Source organism: Channa argus, chromosome 1, assembly GCF_033026475.1.
Source record: "Channa argus isolate prfri chromosome 1, Channa argus male v1.0, whole genome shotgun sequence".
NCBI classification, from domain to species: Eukaryota; Metazoa; Chordata; class Actinopteri; order Anabantiformes; family Channidae; genus Channa; species Channa argus.
Window position 1 is genome coordinate 38,376,385 of NC_090197.1, and position 24,208 is coordinate 38,400,592.

The 24,208-nt window shown below is 38.4% G+C and overlaps 1 protein-coding gene across 1 annotated transcript in view; it reads right to left on the reverse strand.

The window, feature by feature from the left end:
* LOC137134200 (protocadherin-15-like) overlaps positions 1–24,208 on the reverse strand; it is a 183,957-nt gene that overhangs the window by 146,721 nt on the left and 13,028 nt on the right. The window contains exon 2 of the mRNA XM_067518787.1: positions 12,892–12,939. The gene's annotated coding sequence lies outside the window, so the exon portion shown is untranslated. The remainder of the gene's footprint in view (positions 1–12,891; positions 12,940–24,208) is intronic.

Below are 24,208 nucleotides of genomic sequence, written 5' to 3' on the forward strand. Positions count from 1 at the left end.
CCATTGTTTGGCTCCGGAAGTACTCTACAAAAATCCTTTTGGGCCGGGCAACGAAGCCACAGATAGCGGCTGGCAGGACAGCTCGAGCCTCCTCACATGGGCACATCAGCACTCTGCTGCCTCGGTGTCTTCAGCCCGTCACAGCAGCTCACCGGGGCTCTGTATCCTGGCTTTAACGCGAGCAAACTGCAAGCAGCAGCAGCAGCAGCAGCAGCCCCGCTCAAGTATCTCTCAGCCTCTCGCTCTCCCACTGTGGTCATGACGTGTGAAGTAGGTAATCTTATTACACCGGTCAGTAAAGGTGAGCCGACTAAAGCCGCGTTGCCCCTCCTCCCACCTCATATCTGCTATATACGCACCTCTCCAGATCACATATATACCCCCCCTCAACCCCCCCGAGACAGATTATATTCAATAGAAAACCTTCTCTATGTGATAAACAGCAAGGAAGGAAGTCACGGAACCCACTCATGAAGGTCAAACTAATCCATAACTTATTACAGTGTGAGAAATGCAATGCCACTCTGACCACAGTGAACCTGCAATTTCTGCCTGAAGGTCAAAAAAAGCTATTCACTGTCAGCTGTCAATAATTTTAGAATTAAATCCTTTAGTTTGGTCTGTCTGCACCAATTGGATTGGAGCTGAAAAATCATACCACTGAAGGCAGTTCGCTGTGATTCACTGCAACAATCACTGGCCTTTTCTTTCCCTCCAGCTTAACCAACAACAAAAAGCCTCCCATCAATATTCACTAATTAGCTGCCATGCTAAAGAAGTCCCAACTAAAGGTTGTAGGCAATATTCAGTAAAACAACATCTACACAAGGGACACAGCTGGGGGTCTTGTTTACAAAACACACATTAACACAAAATATTCAGACATTTCATCCGACGATGAGAAAAAAAAACTCCCATCAGAAGATGTAATTTAGTGAGATTTAAACAACTCGCTAGTGTAATATTGTAACAAAAACATACAGCAAAGAGGGAGTCATAAGAATCTCAAATTAGATAAAAAAAAGGTAATATCACAACAACGGAATCCAGCTGAAATTGAACAGACACTTAGGGGATGAGTCCATATCACCACAATCACTGTGAGAGCTGTGCAGACTGATTACTGGTTTAAATTTGACTACATTAAACTGATCCCATATATACACACATACATATCTGCAGGCTTTATGTAATACATTCTGCAGTGATGTGTATTTGTTCTGCATTTGTACTCCACAGTTTGTAAAGACAGTAAGATCAGAAAAAGGGTTAGACACCATGTCTACAGTAAAAGAATTACTTAAGGTGCAGTTTTCAATCAACAAAAGTAATTCAGACGTGTAGTTAATTTGCAAAATGTCAAACAACTAACAAATGTAAATAATACACTATGCAAATACATGTCTTTGCCCAGGGGTTCACCATTTTATAATTTGTCTGCAGTTATGTTACCAAGAAGACCATGCTTATGAGACTGTACTCGGCTGTACTGCCATGAATATTTAAACACCGCTCCATGAGAATCAACTGTGGATGTTTAGATACTTCAGACTGGGACAAAGTGATGCCATCTAAACTGACAAACTCCCCAGGATGATGTCATCTGGAGTTTCTGCGGCTGAGGTGGAAAATATTAAATACAACAATTGTTGCCCAGGCTCTTCACCAGTCAAAGCTTTAATGGGATAGTGTCAAGAGAAAGAAGTTAAAATTTAATCTCAGGTAGAGTTCACCAGAGGACACATGGGAGACTCTGAACTCAGCTGGAGTAAAGTTCTTTAGTCTGATGAGACAAAAAATTGCATTTCTTGGCCAGTGGTCAACAGTTGTTGTCTCAAAGGTGTCTCCCATCTGCTTCTATCCATCCCCGGACTTTTACTTTTTCTCCCTCTTTGCAGAGTTGCTTGGAGTGTTCCTTTGACTTTGTGGTGTAGTATTTGGCCGGGATCCCGACTCTCAAGAAATTGGATCTTCCAGATACAATTATTGTACAATCCTTAAAAACACATTCACTGCACTCAGGTGATCTCCATTCAACTAGCTGTGTGACTTCTAAAATAAGTGACTGCACCAGTGATGATTTATGTGAGCTATTTTCTAACCAAAAAAGAAAAAGACTGCATTTTTTAATGAGTTTAGATTTTCTTTGTAGCCAAATTAAATTGACCACGATTGAATGTTGTTAAAAATAAAAACATAAAAAGGTGAAAACTTCCGAGGTGATAGGAGCAGAATGGCTGTTCAGTCTTGACCTTTGGAAACAGTGACTCTAAGCATTAGAAGCTTTAAACTGTGTCTCACAGTCTTCACTGAATGGATGTGCTTAGAGTCTCTTCACCATGTATTATTCAGCACCATGGGCTCATTAGGGAATGTGTCATGTCAGTTTGTTTTTTAAGATGGGCAGAGGTAGCAACTACCTTTTCAAAAGAATGTAGCTGTATTTTTTAATTTCATTATAAATGGGTGATTTGTAATTTCAAAGACATGAAGCACATTTTTAAATGATACATCAGACCCATAGTTAAAATGCAAGACAAGACAAGATAATTGCATATTTGGTCTATCACTCACATAAATGCCCAAATAAATAATGTATGAAAATAGCCCACTAACTGGCATGCATGCTGGCTGGATGAGCATTGCTAATCTGGGCTAAGTCATCACTGCCTCCACTTGGCCTGGTGTGTTTTTGGTATAAGGAGGGCTTTAAGCAAAAGCTCTCTAATAATCAGTACCTGCCACAGTACCACTTCTTCTCATCTTGTCCCTTTTGCTGCGGAGAAAACGAGGGGCCAGGGTTCAGGCAGGGGTGAAGGCTCTCCACAGAGAGGGTGATTAGGGGATATGCTGTTCTTGGGAAATAGTCTCATCTCAGCACCCCAGTACAGGGTGCTGAGAAGTTTTTCTCGTTGGAAATTACCCTACGTGTCTGACATATGCGGGACTACATGTTTCGGAATATGTAAACGAGATGTATTTAGAGGCTATGTATGAATGTGTGTGTCAGAGCTCTGTTAATCCATAAAAATATGAGGAAGAAGTGTAACAATAACTGCAGGCACTTGTCTAATAAGGTTTCATGAATAGCAATTAACAGGACTTTCACTCTTCATTATTCTATTATGCATATTATCACTCTTCAAATATCTGCAGTGTGTGTGCCCATACTAATAATGTTTACATACCAATGATTCTTTTCATAATCATTTTATACTAGAAACAACTGGTTTCTGTCGCTTAGGTTGAACTAGTAATGAATAACTCTAATGAAACATCCAAAGCCCTTCCTCTTTAAAGATATGGAGTCATGGAGGCACAAAACACTTCCAGGAGCAGTGAAGTTGACCCTGAGGTGTCATGTAGTCTTCTGTGAATGTTCAAAGTTTTATCAATATATGTTCCGTTTTTTCATGGTTGCACACCATGCATAGAATTATTTAACATCAGTCAACATATTTGAGATTGAAACCATCATGAGGTCAACATGAGGAAGTGCTAGTAAACTTCTTCTTCACGCCTCTTTAAGAATGACTCAACTGGTGGTATGTGCTCCTTTTTAAGCTCTTTAAATCAATGGCACAATAAATCATTCAGAAGCTCGTCTCTAGGAGAGTGTGGTCATACTTCGGTGAGCAGAAAATGCGCACAGTACCTTGGATGCCTTCTTTCTTAAATCTCTTTGATATTGCTTTGCCTCTTTACGGTGAGCTCTTAAAGCATATTGTCAACAAAATCATCAAAGCAGCACTAGTGATGCTACAAGCCTTGTGAGAAAGAAAAATCAAGGGCACGGTGATAGTGTCACCATAAAAATGCACGCTTCATCTTCAACATTGCTTTTCACTAAGGACAAACTGAACAGTTCTTCTTGCTGAAGCATAATTTCCCTGGACTGTGAGTGCATTCAGCTATTCAGTCCTGAAATCCTCTGCCTGTGAGCTCCCTGTAGGCAATCCCATGGGAGTGTACACACACACACACACACACAGACACACACACACACACACACACACACACCCCAGATGCGAGTGTGCACCTACATACACACTTACGGAGACACACACATATCTAAACAGATGTGTATCCTTTATGTGATGATTTAAAGAAGCTGATGTTGCCATTATAATAAGATGGAGAAAATTAGAAAATACAATATTTGTTCTCTTTGTACTGTCTGCGCCAAGTAACACAGGTTTAAAGATGAAGACAGCTTGCAGACATATTGATGTGACACCATGTGTGAAGAAAATCTAGGGTATGATAGGGTTGCCTTGCCTTTTGAGCACAGCACGGTGCAATGACACATTCTCTCTCTTCCTCTCCCAGTAAATTTTCTGGAGGCATGTGAACTGGACTTTATAATCCAGTCCCCAAAAGAGCACCACCCCTGCATTTCACTCAGAAGCTACCCGAATGACTTTGTAGAAAATATAACCATCATTTCTTAAAATTTGCACTGACTGTAGAAGTCTGGTCTGTGCAAGGAGACAGATATTAAGCACAAAAAAACAGCGCTCTCACCAACATCTTAACAAAAATAAAATACTTCTGCATACTTAAAACATGAGTTTGTGTGTGTGAGGTTGTTAACTATCCATGGTTACACTGTTGTGGGCAGCTGGCATCCTCCTACACAGTGAACTATTTGGTGCTGTCCATGGTGCTAAAAGACAGCCCATTTTGTAGCACATATGCACCATGCACGCCTCCTGGTGAGCTTTCCACCATCAGTCTTCAATGGTACAATTTTTTAACAGTCTAATATAATGAATAAGGTTGCATTATTCAACAGAAGTAAAAATAATATCCAAAATTCACTTGACAGGTCAATACATGTCAAGCTATTTCGGGGATAGCTGGTAGTCAGTTCCAACGGGAGAACTGTCAAATGGTGGTTTAAATAGCCTCCATGGTTGAGTGAAACTCTCCTATTAATGTAACAAACACACACACATGCACACAGTTCTGTTTAGGGTGTTTGTTTCTGAGACTTTGGCTTTGGCTTATTCTGACTGCAGGCTTTACACTAGCTCCCACCCGTCCCACTATAAAAATTGAAATTGGCTCTGTGCAAATGGAAATGCCGAAGGGAGTCTGAATCGAATAAGTGTCAAGGGGCATTCATAGTTTGGCACTGACAGCTCGTATGATATTGAGAGGTCAGAGAAACCGAGACAGCAGGCAAGCAAGGGGGAGAGCAAAAGGGAGGTCAGAGAAAGCCAAGAGGACAGTGTGTGTGTGTGTGTGTGTGTGTGTGTGTGTAAGAAAGACGATAAAATAAGGAACAAGAGAGAATAGGAAATGGAGACATCCACAGGACAGGTGAGCCTTACAGAGTACAATAGGAGCACGAAAACATCAATACAGATTATTCTATCCTATTGTATCCTGACAATTCTAATAAACACACACACACAATGTGTGAGAATGAGTTGAAGAAGCAGATAACATTTTTCTTCAGATAACAGTATCAATAATCTGAACTAAAAAAAATGAAAATAAAAAACTGAAAAAAAAAAAAAAAGGTGGCAGAAACTTGAGGTATACTTAATTCGACTTATTGTACCGAAACACAAGAGGGAGTTGATGCTAGAGCGCGCTGACTCACCAGTTTAGAATATCCATGGGCTTAAGTCTCCACAGGGTGGGTTTAAAAATAACTGTGACTAGTACGAAACACTGTGTTGTGGTGTTTCCCTGCCCCTTACTGTGGTAGGAAACATGCTTTGTGAGAATGTGGATTTAAACTCAAGAGTTAATCTGACAGTGTCCTATTCATCTGAACTGCAAGCACATAATTATGTAAAATATTGAACTGCTCCCCTGTTTGAGCAACTGTGCAAGTGTTTATAGTGCAGACGTGGAGTCAATTTATACTTTATTGTCATCTAAGTTGGCTTCATGAGAAAACACCCTTGGTAATTTTTTAAGCTTTTTATGTAGTAAATCCTTGAAAAGTGCAATTTTATGTCAGGCAGCTACTATACAGGGTCACTTATTACAATTAACTAAAACAACATGACTACGTGTCTCCTACAGCACTTTATTAACCTGTGGTTACCATTTTTTAGCCAGTAGGTAGTGGTAAAGGCAGTCGTCCACGGACCAAAGGGTCAGTGGTTCGATCCCTGGTCCTGATTATATGTCTAAGTGTCTCCGGGCAAGACACTGAGCCCCTAACAGCCCATTCCCATCCCCAGCTATGCAGTGCCGGTCCAAGCCCGGTAGAAATTGGGGAGGGTTGCGTCAGGAAGGGCTTTCCGCGTAAAAAAAAAAAAAAACTGTGCGAAAATCAACATGCGGACAATGATCCGCTGTGTCGACCCTGAACTCACGGGATGAACCGAAAGAACAAAAAACAGAAACAAAACAAAAAAACCTGTGACTACAAAATGCCCTTTAATTTAATGTGGAAAAATTGCAAAACAAAAACAAACACCTAAATTTTCCAGCAGGTTCAGCTTCCTGTTGGCCAAAAAAAAAAAAAAAAAAAAAAAAAAAAAAAAAGGCAGGAAAAAAAAATCAAAGCCAAGCTAAAAGAAGCTGAAACTCTCCACTGAGCTTAATAGACCTGCAGAGTTAGGAGATAATTCTCTGTGAACAACACAAGAAATAATGTGATCCCTTATTAATCTAAAAATAAAACAGCTTTGAGTAATAATATTTATTAGTGATATGTTGACTTGTCTCAACTGAAATGAAATAACAGCACAAATATTTCCATAATCTGTTCTGTATTTCTTTCTTTCAGTTGCCCCACAGCTGTTTGACAGCAGATACTTATGAGAAATAATGTCTCTGGGTCGCTAAAGGGGTTTGATAATTGGAACTCATGGGGACCAGAGCAGTAGCACCAGATCTGTTAGTAGAAATCCCAGAGGCTATAGAAACCAACACTGAAGGTTGTAATGGAAATGTTCCCTCTGACTGTTTTTTTTTACCCCCCTTCCTGTCTTTTCGTCTTTTCTTCTCCTCTTCAGAGTACACCATGGCAACCTTGGGGAGAGAGCTCTTTTGACAGCTACCACAGGCTATTACTTTTACAACCAGGGGCTACCCAGACCTCTAGAGAGTCCATTAGCACCTAGAAGAGCAGTTGACTTCTTCAACTGGCCAGCAGAGACTTTCAACTTTTAAACTGGATGTAATCGAGTCAAGTGCTCATTATCCATCACAGCTTGACAGTTTGTGCAAACTAGGATCAATTAAGAGCCAAAGTGAGTGTTTTCAGAGGACACCGATTGGTGTCAGGGTTTGTGAACAGAGCTGGTATTGTATCTTTTATCACTCAGTGCAAATCAATAGATACCCAAAACAAGACAGTGGAGATGCATTAGTGTTTGTCCAAAGGTATAGGGAGCAGAACTGAACAGATGCTTCTACTGACGGATGGGAGAAAAAAAAAAGGACATTTTCTTTGGCCTCATACAAAAAGACTATTAAATAAACTGTCTACAGCAATGATGTTAAAATGACTTCTTCATTACCAAATACATGTACGCTTATTATTGAAATTACAGTTTACAAAATGCAGTTTTATGGTGTTTTGCAGGGGGAGAGTTTTTCTTTTCTTTGTACGCAACGTAATTGTATCTACAGTACAGAAAACCTTTTTCCACTTCTAACATCACTTATTGGCCATCTTTTCTCCTATCCCTAAATCCGGGAGACCTGTTCTCCCTTTATCTCACTCTCTTCGATCACAGTTATTTGTGCCTGGGACTTTGGATAAGATGAAGCAGATTAAGAACCTATAGATGCGATCGAAGGATAAGGCTGAGATGGGGCGAAGATAAAGAAGCAACAGCCGAGATAATGGGAGAGTGAATAAAACCGAGTAAAACTTCCCATTACTAAAAATGCCCTTGACCCATGTGCCTAATATGAAGGCTCAACTCTGCTTCACTGTTAGCGTTCATATGAGGCAAAAAGACGGCTCAGTCAGACGGCCCCTGACAAATCAAAACAAAATTGCAGATTAACTGAATTCAGCCAAATGTGCTCAGCTTACATTGTTCCCTATCTAGACTTGATTCAGGCCATTTTATTTCCACCTGCATAATAGCTGTGCCCCTCAAAAGCACACACCTCATCTGGAAAAATCATTTTGTCATTTCCACCTTCAAACACCCCGAGTGGTTGCTCCGAGTTCATTTCCGTGCACACTTTTTCTTCAGTTTCCTGGGTTTAAAATGTGCGCGTGTACTTGCATGCGTGTGACGGATGTAATTTTTGACATTTATAAATGTCTTTCACACAGGCGATCAGACAGGGGTGACGTGACAGAGAGTGGAAATAAAGGTGGCTTGAGTAGAATACACTGTTGGCAGATCAGGACTGGAGACAGACACTAGTCAGGTGAAGAGCAAACAAAGCCTTCACTGGCCTTAACTATAACTTTGTGCTCATGAGCAAAAACTCTTTAGTATAACTTGTCAGATTCAGATTTTCCTTATATGCCCAATCACCAACACAACAAGGAAAGCAGACTAGATTTTTTTTCAGCATGACTGTAGAACAAAGATTCAGTTATTTTGTGTGTGTGTCTGTTCGTATTAAACTCATTAGCTTGAAAACAAAAGCAGTAGCAGAAGCTACACTCACTGAGAACAACGTTCAGTATCACTTTGTAAATGTGTTTCATCTCTTACTTCATCAGTAAAACATCAACTTGCAAAATATTATTTCCAGTGCAGCCAATGTGAAATTTGTTTAGGCTAATATTATTACTCTTGAGCATCAATAAAGTAAATAACAGAATATAGTGAATTTATAAAGCCATGTACTGTAACCGAAACACACATTTAATTTATTTTTTGTCTACGTGAAGATACTTTGACTAATTAAACCAAAACCCATATTATATATAGTTTTCATTTTTTTGAGAAATACAACTGAACTTTTTGCTCAATAATCCTTACAGAACATATTTTAAACAACTATAATGCACTAAAACAATAATATATTGAACTTTAAACTATATGTCCATATGAACATCAATTAAAATTTATTGCAGCAGTGTTACCCTTTTTTATATGCCTGCAAACATACATGCGCCTGATTAATCTGTCAATGTGTTGGTCATACTCCAGACTGTACACAGTAAATGTATAGCACAGAAAATCTGTGTGCATTGGTTTATGCAAAAGAACATCAGACTCAAAGGTCAGAGGAGACTCTCCCCACATTTGTGATCTACTTTATTTCAGTTTTGGTCTGGTCAGCACTGATTTTAGCAAAATAAAGAAAACGATGATTGTAACTACCCTCTACTGTGTCGGCAAGGTGTGCAGTATGCTTCCAAGTATCACAATGTTTTAACCGTTTACAGTGTCACCTAATCTGTTCCTCTGATCCTCTTATCCTCTGACAGCTTTTCTTTGTCATGTGTGACATCAGTCTTTAAGTCGCAAAGAAGATATGAACTGCAATAACACACCATTTTCTTGCCCTTAACTTGTCATGTCACTTAAGTGGGAAAATATATTTTTTTACCATTGCATGAAATTATGTATGAAATCTTTTTAGAAACACAGTGGCTTCACACATAATTTCAGTGAAAAAACAAAACAAAACAGAAACAACACATTTGACAAATGTTTCATAACCAGAAAGTTTAAAAATCATGACTCAGAACTACTCAGTACACTAAAGAGTCGTAGTAACGTATTGAACTGTTAGGCCTGCGTCTGTCTTGTCATGAAAGTAAGTACACCTGAATAACTTTTTCCATTTGCTCCATCAGAAAATGAATGTAACAAAGTTTTAAGATTCAGTTTCGACACCCACAAACCAATACTTAGAATATTTAAAGAAAAGACAAATCGTGCTTTTATATTATGCACAGCACATCAAGTGTTGCTGTCCGCTTCCAACATTCAGTGACTCTCCCTTTGCTTCCACATGCCCCCACAACTTCATACATTACTTATAAACAAATAAATGAAATGGACAGGTTGTCAGACAGCATAGCCTCCCTCAACTGTTGTTTGTGTTCTGCCTACTGGAAACATCCAAATGAAATTGAGGATGAGTGGAACAGCAGCATAAACATGCTGCAGTTTTTAACATCCCATTAAGGGATGCGAGGAAGAGGAGACAGTGCAGTGATTACTGTTTTGTCAGGGAGATGCATTTGGGGCTTGAGTGAGGAGGGAGATTATATTAGTGTTACAGTAAAGCTGCAGAAGAGCGCTGAATTGGATTGTCTCATAGGCACTATTTTACCCCTCCCTCTCTATCTCCCTCCCTCTGTCTCTCTCTGTGCTGATAGAAATCCTGTGAAGAGCTAGGGACTGATTTGAAAGATAACAATAACAGATGTGATCAACCATAGGATGAACAGTGTTTGTCTGGTCCATTTGTGACCCTAACATGAATATTACCTTTACTATTCTGTAATGTACTGTAGGAATATACAGTTCCAATCTAAAGTTTGCACACGCTCGTCATAGATATGGCTGCCATAACAATATTGGACTTAAATGATTTTTTTTCCTTTTGCGGAGACGAATGATTTGACGAACCACATTTTGACATAAAGATTTTGGTGCACTTGGTTTAGTTTATTTGTGATTTTCTGACTTCAACATAGGGTCAAAAATAAAGGTAATGCTACAAATACGGCACACGTACTGTAACATTTTGTTAAATGTCCCATAGTTAGTTTCACCCTTAGCACCCACCAGCAAGTTTCTGTAGAAATGTCACCACTCTTCTTGGCAGGATTGGTTAAATTGAATACAATTTGTTGGTTTTGTTTTACTGAACTGACTTTTATGATAGAGGTGAGGTCTGGACTTTGTTTAATGTTAGGGTGCTTTATCCCTGCTACAGCAACTTGTGTGTGTGGACTTCCCTATTGTACTATGTGTTGATCAATGAGTGCTGTCAAACACTATTTAATTTTGGCACTGAGAACCTATCAGGAGTAAATGTCCATGATGATCATTAACAGGAAGTTAAAAGGCCTTAAAATACATTTGGGAACTTTCAGTACAACTGAATTAATAATAACTTTTTAATTATTATAATAATTAGTATATTTTGGACCATGTATGTCTATAAATTAAATCCTGCATTTAAGTAACATAATCCCAAATTAATTAAAAGCCTGTGAACCAAATTCTTGGGGTGTGTGTTTTATTATTCTTCCCCAGTAAATAAAACATTAAACAATGTTCAAAGAAAGCATTCAAAGCCAATAATTGCCACCACAGTCATGTCCATGATGCATGTAGGTAAACTTTCATTCACAACTGTAATTTAGTCCTCTGTATTTCAGTCATGGACATATTTTCTGAGTGTTACCCACCTAAATCCAACCACCTCTGTCTGCTCTTGCTTCTACACTCCCACCACTTGCTCAGTGTACATCTCTATGCTGTAGTACATGCCCCACTTGCTGCACCCCTGCCCCTTTGTTTATCCCATCTCTCTTCTCTCTCCTCCTTCTTTGGGTTCACACACAAAGTCTCAGTATTTAGATTGTAAATCTCTGTGCACAGTCTTTCTGCCTATGTACGTAACTGGGGCTGTTACTTTCAGAAGTGGTGGACAAAAAGCTATATTCAAACTAGACTATTTTCTAATTACACAATAAAGAAAGAACAGAAACTGAGAGGGTATGAGCGAGACAGTAACAGAAAGTGTTGCATCCTGAGAGAAAGAATTTCAAACAATAAACATATAAGTCTTAATTTGCATTTGTAAAAGATCTGCTTTTACAACTGATTTTAGAAGAAGAAATCTAAAAAAATAATTCTAAAATTTGAAAACTTGCAATGATTACTAAAGGACTTATCTAAATGTCTCTAACTGGGTATGAAAAGTATTTTTTATTACAGTTCATTATTTACGTCAATATAAGTCTGAGTATGGCACCCTCCAGCAGTCATAGATTTTTGCTTAGTTGAGCAACTAAGCAGAAGACGTCCTAATCGACATCTAATGTGTTGCCTCCATTTACGCCAAACATTGAGTTTTCTGTCAGGCACATCATCACACGAACGCACACAAATCCAACACCTCTAATTAATTTATTAAGTTTCCCTGTGAGTTCCACACAGGCAGCAGCTCCAGTTGAATATGAACTTCTTAGTCGTCTAAATGCCTCTCACCCAATTCTACATACAGATTTTGACTATGAAGGCGTGCTGCTAGTTTTGCCATTTGGGTGACAAGGAAGCAAACTGCAAAGACAAGCATTATGGTTGAGTCAATTTGTAAAGACATTAACAAAAATGTAGTTCCATTATAGTCAGCTGCTAAGAAAACCCTAAATAGCAAAATGTGAGGCTAAACCTACACTGTAGACACAACTCTCACCAACTGGACAAAATCATTCCCTTCAATATGACATGGATTTTTCATTGGACAATAGCCTTATTTATGGAGTGGTTCCGAAATGCCTATTGCTACTCATTTGTTTTGGGGTCTACTTTTGGTCCAAACGTTAAGGGACGAGGTAGACCTAGTAGTCCCTAATAACAAGATCAAATTCTTACTCTGAAGTCAACACAACCTGAGCCTTGAACAATAACTACTGCGGGAAGGGTCAGCATTGATGGTTGGGACCCCCCTAAATATTCACCTGATGGACAAGCCAATTTATGATGACAAGAGATTTGCTTGGGCAGAGAGCATCAGTAAATGTCAGGGTGAATCATCTTAGGGACATGAATAAAACATAGCAAAGCAGTGCTTTTAAAATCTCAATGGTCCTTCCTGTCTGATTCTGTACAGTACGACTCCAAGATGTCCCACTTCAGTCCACTATAGGAAAATCATGGCATATCTGAGCAAAAGATGCCAATCCACAAATGCATGCAAACAACAGAAAAAGCTAAATTTAAAGTCTAAAACTACCAAAAGTCAAAACTGAAATACCTGATTTGAGCTCCTCTGAAAACACCACATCTCAACCTTCACACACACCTATGGTGGGAAGCAAAAAAAAAAGACAAGTGTTTTACAACACATAACATCTACTGCACACAGAAAAAGCAAAGCAGATACTATGTTTTATTTCTTAAACATCATTTAAATCTCTTATTTGTTAATAAGTGTAATTCATAAGCTCATTCTCAGTTAACCTACTTTCTCCAATGTTTCCTGTCGCTCTCTATTACACTGTTCAGTGATGCATACAGTAACTGGCCTACAAACACCAGAGTTTGTCTTGTGCAAAGATGGAGAGCATCCTTATTTGGTTTGTATGGTTATATACTGGTGTAGATGTTTAGGTGATGTGTCTGACTCCTTTATGATTATGATTTTTATCTGATTCAAAGCTGCTGAAGGGAAGACAAGGGTCTCTGCTATAAGGTTGCATTATATGGAGCATTGTGCCTCATAAAAGTTGGATTTCACAGTCTGTTCTTAACTACAGGTAAATAGTTATCTGAGTGTGTATCACTGTTGAGACTGTTAAGGTCTGGCATCTATATTATAATGAGGTCTGACATGTAAATTACTGTATTGCTGCCACATCTCAGGAAATGCTCTGCTCTGTTGATTATGCTACGTAGTTTATACATTTAGATTTTAGTAAACTGGAGAACCAGCCATTATTGCTTTATATTGCACCTAGTCAGGTCAAAATATCCTATGTTACTCTTTAATACATCTGCATGTTTAAGGTTGCAATAAGTGTGTTAACATGCTGATGTTGACATTTAGCTACTTCTTGAAGTTGCTCACAAAGATGGGCAGCCGGTATGCTTGGTAAAATATCAGCATCAATTGTGGCTGCTAAAATACTTACAAAACACTAAAGCTAAATCTGTCAAACATACAGTGTACAGTTTGGTTTTTTTTTTTTTTTTTTACAAGAACATAACAGCATGTTATGGTGTAGGTTTGTTTGTTTTTATCACCTTCCTTATATTTTTCCTGCTTAAAGTCACTGAGAAGATTATCTTCTACCAAAAAGAAATCCTAACACAGAAATATTATCTAATGATCTAATAAATTCTCTAATTAATACAATAATCAGTTAGTTGAAAGTTGAAATGTGACACCAGTCTCACAATCCCTCTATAGACAACTTTCAGTACAGGATCGACAATTATCAAATTATGTTTCAAATGGAGTGAAATGACCTGCAGAGGGCTTAAAGATTCCAGCAATTCTAGCAGCATGGGGAGACCTTAAGACATGTTCACCTCATCAGAGTAATCAAACAAATTAAACAGCCATTAGATTAAACTGCAGGGCCCCACTGAGTAACCAATCTTCTGCATGGTTCTCAAAATGCTGAGAAAATGCAAATGTGATACATATGCTGTTTCTACACAGTTATTAACGCAATAGAATTCTCGATTCGGGAAAATACAGAGAGCCAAGTTGTCATTATGAATCTGTATACAGACACAGCCATTTCATTATGAAGAGGAGAAAGGCATTGGCTCGCATTAAGGATGGTTGAACATGGGTGAATTATAGAGCTTGTTCTGAGAAAGATTTACTCAAGAAACGCACCAAGGCTCACATAAAAGAACATGCAGTTTAGGCATTAGTGTGTATGAATGAGAGAAAGAGACAGAGGAAACTAAGGAGGAGAGAGGCCGTTTCAGATACCAGAGTGCAGTGCATACAGAATAATATGAGTAACTGAAGTGAGATATAGCTTCAAGGAAATGTGGGAGTGGATAAACACATGTCTCAGATGCTTCAGCAGATGAAAGCATATGGATGGCTTTTTGCATCTTTTGGCCCTGAATTGCATTTATCACTGGATGTCGTTATGTGTTGACTGCAAGAGGAAAAAAGACAGAAGGGAGAAGACAAAGACAGCGAAAGGGCAAGTGGCTCATTCAGTTTACATACTGACCTAATTAAATGCTTTAATTCAAAATGTTATTGTTAATAGCGTCTTGACATGGAAATCTTCTGGTGTCCGTTATCACACATATACATACCACATCCTGTCAAGAAATGAACGGTTGTAAAGGCTCATTAATCAGAATGAATAGATAGAGCAAGATAGACACGGGGCCCTATTTGGATTTTTCTGCAAGATTAAACCCCCTGGCAAAGTTGTCTGGGGCTTATCCAACGATTTATTTTGCAATTTTTGTAACCACTGACGTTGGCATTTACAAGGGCAGGCACAATGCTGAAGACAAGCGGAATACATTATCAGTGGGAGGAAAGCTTGGTGGAATGGAGTTAGTGCATTTTCCTGAGTCAGATCAGAGATTGATTTAGAGATAAGCGCGGGTACCAAATAGATTCATGATGAGCTTTGTCAGTCAAGCGTAGGTACTGGTTTGTAAACAGCTGTAAACGTGTTTTCAATTTATTTTCTGTAAATATGTCAAGCATAAAAGTGTACAACAAAAACTTGTGTAATTATGTTTCACTTTTTTGTATTCAGTGGTATATTTTTTTTGTGCTTAATTAAAAATTTTCCTTAAAGATCTGATGAAGATCGTTTCATTGCGTCTGACAATAGATAAAGCACACGTGATTTCTGCTTTGTCAATCAATACAACAGTTTAATTAACCAAATAGAAATGGTCCAATGTTCCATGAGATATTGTGACCTGTGCAGTCATCACACTAAACAGCAGTACTGATGTTTGTGCAGATTACAGGTTTCACATGATTACCCTCGATATTGTTGGTAATTTTTCTATGATGCAGATATTAATTTGCAATTCAAAAGTGCAGCAAGTAAAAAAGTCATTCATGATATAAACTGGAAAGTTGGAGCGGCCCCTGTGTGTGTTCACGGGTGTAAATCCCTGTGTTTTATCAATAAGAGGAAGTCAAAATATGTTTTGCTGCAAATGTTATTTTAGTCAGAAATGTGAAACACATTTCTACTGTGCCACCCCAATCAGCATGAATGGAGCCTAAGCCATGGCTTTATTTACACACTGGTGCAAACACATTTGCTTGTGACCAGTAACACTGCAAAACAGGTGCAAACATAAAGAGAGAGAGGCGCTAAAGCGTTTGCACCTGCAGGACAATAGAGCCCAGTGTCTCTGCAAATGAGTCACAATGTTCATTAATCATGCTGTGGTGATGTAGTCTGGCGATAGCTTGGAGGATCAAGGCTCTGTGCAAGCATTGCCATTGTCACTGCATACTGACTTCTGACGCTACCTCATTCCCCTTCCACCCCCTCCCCCGTGGTCCTGAGGATAGGATTCTGCTGCGCTGCACTGTGCCATGCAGTTTCAGCCTGGATCTCCCTATGAGCTTAACACGAAGTGTAGCCCTCTCATTGTTTAGCACTTCAAAGGAAAAAAGAGAAGAGAAAGGGTAGTGGGAGAGAAAAGGAAATGATAAGACACGGGGTGAGAAAGGAAACATGAAAAAGGAAAAGGAAGAGAGGAAGCAATAAAAGAACAGAGAGGGGAGTGGGAGGGAAAATATAAGAGAAACAGAAGAGGGGAGATGGACAGAGCATGAATGCAAGTAGTTGCTTTTACAGCAACTAAACTGCCACGAACAACAACTAAAAGAAAATGAAAAGCTCAAGCAGCCTACAGTACAGAACATATTCATCAGTTTATATTGCAGCTTCTAATTAATTTAAAATGTACAGGCCAAGTGTTGAGTAAAAAAAAAATAAATAAAAATGCCCAACTTCTTTAAGTCCTGTACTACTTTTAAAGTTTTTCCCATAACACTGACATACTGTACGGTGGAAATCCCATTTGATGTTTTGTCATTGGCAATCTTGCACAAAAACTGGCTTTATCTAACATGCAACACATTTCTGTGGCCATATGGGGCTTTCCTCTGCCTTCAAGATGGCTTCTCCCAGTGGCACTGGTATATTCACCACAATTGCCTTTGACATTTAGCATTTTTGTCATAGGAGCAGCTCATTCCAAAATGATAAAATTTGGGACCTGTGCTTTGTTCCATGGTGTTTATAATCAAAAGATCTTAACGATATATTAATTTCTGAACGCTTGTATTATATTCATTTTTTGATCTTGAACAAAAATGTCGCTTTTACTTTTTTCTGAAAACAAGATGAGATCATTAAAGCCACTGTCAAATGTGTGTGCTCCTCATTTAGAGCCATACTAGCCGGAACATCAACCACCTGTAGCTTTAGATCTTTTACAAATGGACAAATATAAAGGTGCAATAGATCCATGTGCTTATTTCCTTGATTCTATAAGTTTATGCATGATCACAGTTAGACAGTAACACATGTTGTTAAATGTTCCCATGACTGAGGTTACATGAATATCAGTAATGTTAATGAGGAAACAAATAACTTCAAAGACTTCAGCGCTTTTTTTTTCTGGAGAGGGCAGTCTCATAAAGTATGGCATAGCATACAGCATACAGACTAGGCATGTGTTTCAACTTTAGATTTGACAATAAAAATCTACAGAAAGAACATCATTACAGTAAAAATATCTGTTTTGCCGAGTGAAACAGTATGAGGTACGTGAACTACAGGCCTCCTCTTCTGCTCCACCACACTCTTAATTACCCCTCTCATAGTCTTGCAGATATGGCAATAAGAGAGCGTTACTTAATCAACGTAGCTTTAAGATTAGCACATCTGCACATAATCACAATTAAATAAAATACACTCACATTCAAAATCCAATCTTTTGTCATTTCTATGGATTCTGTTTAAGGAAATGTCTTTATTTTTAGATTAGGATTACAACTGACAACCAATTCATTTATCTAAACCGATACTGTTCAAAAAAAGTCTATGTAGTGTTCAGAAATTATTGTTGACTAATCAATTTCTTTTTGACCTATTTCAAGAAACTACGTCAGAAACAGGATTCAGAGAGCTATTGGGCTAAAAGTAATACCCATAAAAAGACATGAATGGTTATGTGACTCATCTTTGTTGTGCCTCCTGGTGAGTGGACATGTTTGTACAGAAAACAATAATAATAACTTTTATGATTATAAAAACATTTTATATAGCACAGTGCAATAAAATGTGCTTCACAAAAGCAGAAAAGCAACAACTGTTTTATTGTATAACACCAGGAGGCCTAATGCTTTCATATTAATTGTTTCATTATAGTGGATTTTCAGGATCTTTGGCTAAAGAAACCAGTAAACTCCAAAGGTGGCTCAAGTGTCAAACATCTATAACCCAAATCTAACCAATATTTGCCTCCTGGATGTTGGAATGCACCCTGTGAAAGACAATCCTTCACCTTTGCTAACTCTTATCAGGCATTAAATGCAATTTTGCAAAAGGTTGATATTGACCTCATGGTAACTGTCTGGGTTAATAAAAATATTCAGACAGAAAAGCTAACTGTGCTATAGTGAGTCTTTGTTCTGTTTGACATAACATTTTTTTTTAGGATTATAGTAAACCCCACCCAGCTAGGTACTGACATTGAACAAAATCACCTATAACTTTGTGCTATGAAGGAGGACTTAAAATAATTAAATAAATAAATAATCACTGCAATCATCAATAGCAGTGACTCTGTCTTGTTTCTCTGCTCGAACAAAGATTGCGATCACTGTTCCTGAGTGGGGAGCCCCTGAAGTGTTACTAAGTCCTTGACAATAAACTAATGATCTTACTGGCTGGTTGGACTTTAGAAAACAATGGGACCTGGGGGGTATAGGGTGGAATTTTGCATGTGAAGTTAATTAAAATAATTGCAGTACAAAAGAACTAACCATACAAAACATTGATTTCTGGATTTTGGGGGGGAACTTAACATTTAAAACTTAACTTATAAAGTAAACATAAAACAAACATTCATATAATGTACCCCAAATCCAATAGTGCCTCACTTCCAACACATTGACTATTTATAAGGCCTGGAAAGTGTTTTTTAGTAGCACTATATTACAAATGTGACCCATTTCATGTGTAAATGAGAAATTATAAAAGGTTCTGGCAGCACAATACTAGTTACAGTAAATTCATGATTACTTATTGCATGATAAGTTATCTTACATCTGTACACAAGCCGGCCTACGTTTAGTGCAACACGTGACTTCACAGGATCACTCATCAGCACCGTCAGCACTGGGTGCTAAAAGCAGCTCCCCTTTATGAATTCACTCCGCATGTGACACTGACTGACTGACATCTCTGGACCTGCGTTGGTAACCATTAAGCTGAAATATTCCTTTTTATTAACGAGTGTCCTGGCGGATGCACTTTAATGGACAGTAAAAGCCACTGAGACACTCTCTAGTGAGAGAACAGCCACACTCAAACTGCCACTTTGGAAAAGAAGTGTGGGCACACTCAGTACATGAGAGGCACCATAGAACGAGGCAGAAAGAGAGAGAGATCTTACTATTTAATCCTAGAGATTGCAGGAGATGCAAAACTCCATAGTTACAGTAAAAAGACTAATGCAACATATTGATGTTTAAATTGTCTGATCTTTCTCAGCACTCGCTGCGTTCAAGGTTGCAACACTCATCAAGCCTTTAAAAAGAGTCAAGAATGCAGTTACATTAAAGTGGATTTTCTGTCTCTAAATAACTAACCTTTCAATTTACTTCAGCGCTGAAGTATCCTTTCCTTGTTATATTTGTTGTTAAGGTTCACTGTCAGAATTTTTCTTGATTATTCACATACTGTAAATGTGTAGTCTTGTAGGAAATAGAAGTACAGGAACCTAGTGGGACTATTAGTATTTACTGTGGTCAAAAGGAAGCTCAACTGTTTTGCTTAAACTCCTGCTCTTTTGCCTTCCTGCATCCAGTACACATATGACCTTTGTGGCACACGCACAAGCAAAACACAGAGGAATAAGGCTAAGCTGTAAACTAAAGCAGTTTTCAGACTTGCACTGCAACCGTGGACTTATATAAAACATTACCCAGAGAAGCTGTACTGTATGTAAGGATGCAAATGTCAGAATCATTAGGACTGGATATTAAAAAGAGTAATTTGAAAAATGGATAAACGTTACAGAATGCAGTCCCTCTATTAGTGCACTGCAGTGTTTATTTTCTGCACCTTCCCCTTAGGTGTACCTCACCTTTTTCATCATCATCAGCCTTCCTTTTTGGGAGTCTTTGTTTTTTAGGAAAGTGGTACACATGGTTTAGTGGTGTTTAGTGGATACGGTTCTGTTTTCTTTAGGTTTGCTTTTTAGTGCTGTAGCCCACAAAATAATTAGCTTGGGGTCTCCTACTGTTTTTGAATATGATAATGGTGCAGCTCTAGGAATGACAATGTTGACTGTTCTACTGCTTTAGAAGAGCACCAGAAAATTACATCTAATGAGTTTGGTGATTTCCTCACCTTTCCTGGTACGACAATATGGATGACATTTTTAGGTCAGAATGCTTGACAACTGACAACTATTACATGGATTTTCATTAAATTTGATACAGATATCCACAGTAAATGACTTCTAATGAGTGGTGAAGTTCTGGGTTTTCATCAGGTGCAATATAGTTCATATTTGACGTGATAGTTGCCATGGAATTTGTAATAAGTTGGTGACTTTTTATCTTGGAGAATTGTCAAGTGTTATTGCAACACAGTGGTTTATGATTAAAACCTACAAAATTAACCGTCTTCGCATCAGGTTCATTTGTAATTTGCTTTTAATGCAAATTGGCAAATAAGAATATGCTAAGACAGTTCACATGTTATCTGATAACCTTCTCACAATGACAATTTAAACCAATGTTTAACAGGCTGATAATAGCATTGGACTAGAAGTACCCAACCTCACAGAGCCACTCTTGCTGTTTACTGTTTACTACATTTTCACAAATATGTAATTATGTTTACTGACTTTTCAGCTGTATCTAAATTAAGATGAGGTACTGGTGGTCTAAAAAGAAGTGCCATATATTTTAATCAAATTCAATCACCTGGTGAAGATATTAACATAACAGCTACAATTATCGAGAGGAGTCATTTATACCAAGAAGTCATTACAACAACAGTTATCCTAAAGGTAGGCACCTAGAAGCCATAATACTTATGACACAATGCACTATGAGATAGTATTATGACCCACTGTACAAAAACATGTAAAACATGTTTTAAGCATAATCGTTCAACAACATTAACCACATGTTCACTCTAGTTATCATGACAAGGTGCTTATTTCAACCTAAAACGTTCTTTTAATTTGTGTGCCCAACTCAAGACAAACCACAAATTTCGCATAATCACAAGCCAGTGTTTATGTATTTTTTATTATGAGGAACATGCAGAATGCCAGAAATCACCATGGTGTAATGTCAAAAGATACCTGCTAACATAGGGGGCGCTGTTTCAATATCAAGAGAAACCAAAGTTGCAATTTCAGCAGGTACCTGCTGCAATAGAGGCACTATTTTAACAAATGCTCCTGTGGGTCCTATGAGAAGGTAGGGACAAAAGACCTTTATGAGCACTTAGGTTTGAAGACTATTTAAATAATCAGAACATACATTGGCTTACACTGGAGGTAATTTCATTATTGGAGTGGAATGAATGTCCCTTTCATGAAGAGATGAATGGTCATTTGAATTACATGTGGGCCCTTTTAAAATGCATAATAAGGAATTTTCAATAACCAGGGAATCAAGATGATCACTTACTGGACAGTGATTATGTCAGTCGTAATTATCGCTGACCTTACTTTGCAGGAAATGAAAGGCCGTGACTGAGTTGAAAAAGCTTAATGCGCCATTACAAAGCCAAAAGCACTGCGAGGAGTCTGTATTCTGGTGTGACCGTTTGCTGACCGGCATGAACCAAAACAAGACCTTGGTCTGGCCTGCTGCTCAGTAAAGCAGACACAGCTGTTAGGTGTTCATGTGGTGCTGTGGCCTACTGTGGTAAATAAACTCTAGAATAAAACCTATGCTTGGTGTGTCTGAGCACTGCATTGTGCAACATTTAACATAGGAGAGTTTTATGTAAAATGTGTGGCCGGCAGCTTTTTCCACTGAAACAGTTCAAGTAAAAAAGAATGCGGGTCATTGATTGCTCGTTGAGGCATTGGTGGCCTTTCCAAAGGTGGCCCTGATTTTTCTCTGGGTTCTGCAAATGAAAAATCGATTAAGGGAAAACCATAAACATAAATAGACCACTGCTATTTCTCTCACACTGGACTCAGCCCTCCTGTGCAAACTTAAGGTCACAAAGGAAAAACATCTACAAGCTAAGGTGACATGTCCAATTTTGCTGGATAGGCTATCATACTGAACATAAGGTAAGAAACAAAAGCTGTTAAATGGGAACACATTTAGGGGCACAGGAGCTCAGAGAATGGACTCAGTCAGATACAAATAATTTATATTGTATATTTGTAATGGAGCAGACTGGCAATATATATTTTGAGTACCCCAGCCTACAGCAACCCTGAAAAGGGCTGACACGAGCAGACAAAGCCAATGAATGAAATATCATTTTGGGTAAAAAAAAAAAAACGAACTAGCATGATCTGTGATTTACTTTTTAATTTTGGAGGTTTTTTATGCTCCATTGGGGTTATGAAAAAAAAAACGAAAAAAAAAAAAAACGCGTACCCTTTATGTAACTCAACTTGAAAGTGAGAAAAAGAGTGCCTTAATTTTAACCTGACATCAGCACAACTTCACATTTCACAGTTAATTTACTTAGATCACAAGGTGTGTACGGCTACTGCACAATCCTGCTGAGTGCCGATAAAAACTCTGACCCTTTTTTCCCCACATTCAGAAATCCATTAATGAAGCCTCTGGCAGTGAAGGTGGGGGGGGGGGGGGGGGGCTCTTTATTAAGTTCAAACAAGTGTTGTCACATGTTACTTTGATAAAGGCTATGCTCACTGTGCTTTATGTACTTTTGGGAGGAGACCACTGGGACCTTTTTATCTGGTAAAAGAGTTTAATAACAAATAATCAAGCTGACTGCTCTGGTAGTTGACCAAAATAAGATTTCTGAAAATTACTAGATGTAAACGACGAAACAAATTGCGGGATTAATAATAAAGAATTCAAATGTAATGATGCTGATGAAAAACTGACCACACAACCTTCTACAGTCTATGCAGTTTCTACTAGCATTTGAGTAGTAATAATTCCATCTGCACTATATATGCAGACTATTGAGAGGCTTGTGTGGTTGTGGTAAAGTCTGTATGCAATCACTTGAGGTTTCAGCTGAGTGCTGGCAGGTTGACAGCCCGTGAGAATGAGGACTGTACTGGCTCCCTTTATCACCATGAGTTGCTCATCCATCAGCATGAACCCTGTCCAGCAGTTTTACTCTGAATACATACTAAAGCACCAGCAGTCATTACAAACAAGAGACCTTATTACCTGATTCAGAAGAATTTCATGAATAAAATTGTTAGAAGACAGTCATAATAAATAGTAGGTATTTGCGTGTATTTGTCTGAATATAAAGTGAGAAGTATGAGGAAGCAAAGTTCAGTTCTCAGGGAAAAAAAATTCTCAACTTCATCGAGGTTAACATTGTCAAGCAGTGATGAGTGGGAGAGAGAGTAATTGGTCGTGAAATTGTCATCGCACCTGGAAGACATTTTAACACTGCTCGGAAAGTGATAACCTTCACAATGGGATGCAAGGTTACTCAGCCAATTGCTCCTCCGGCTTGCCCTCAGAATAAATGCACCATCAAATTTGAGGAAATATTTGTAAGAGGCCCCTGTTGCGGGTGTTATGAGAATGGTGATTGTACTTGCCAACTGGCTTTCAGATGGAAATTAAGGTTTTGGTGTATAAATAGCCCTCCAGCGTCTGGTGTTATCACAAGACGCTGAGTTGTCAGGAGAATTCATAGGGGAGGTACACGGAAAGGAGGATTAGACAAGAGCAGAGCACATTCTGGCAAAAGGTTTGATTTGGTGTCACCTCCAATGGATGCCCCCCTCAGGCTGGAAAAGACTAGAGTGACAGAGCAATAAACATGGAGCCAGCAAGGATAATATCAGACCATTTCTCCACTTGTGTATTTTTAATTTGGTAGTAATGCTATTGCAGAAGAGTAAATTATACAGTGGCACTTGAAAGCTTTTCAACTCTTTAAAATGTTCTTTAATACTGCAGCAGTATGAACCTAAACGTAGTAAGTTCTGGAAGGGCGCTCAATTAAACAAACCGGACCAAAAAAATAATAATCTTTGAGAAAAATGATCCAATCTTAAATTTTTGTGTGGCAAAGTTACAGATGGGGGAATTTAAAACATTGGTCTCTTCTGTGATAATAGTTACTTTCACTGCACAGTTGCTATTCATTTGTTCCACAGCATGGCATGTGTTA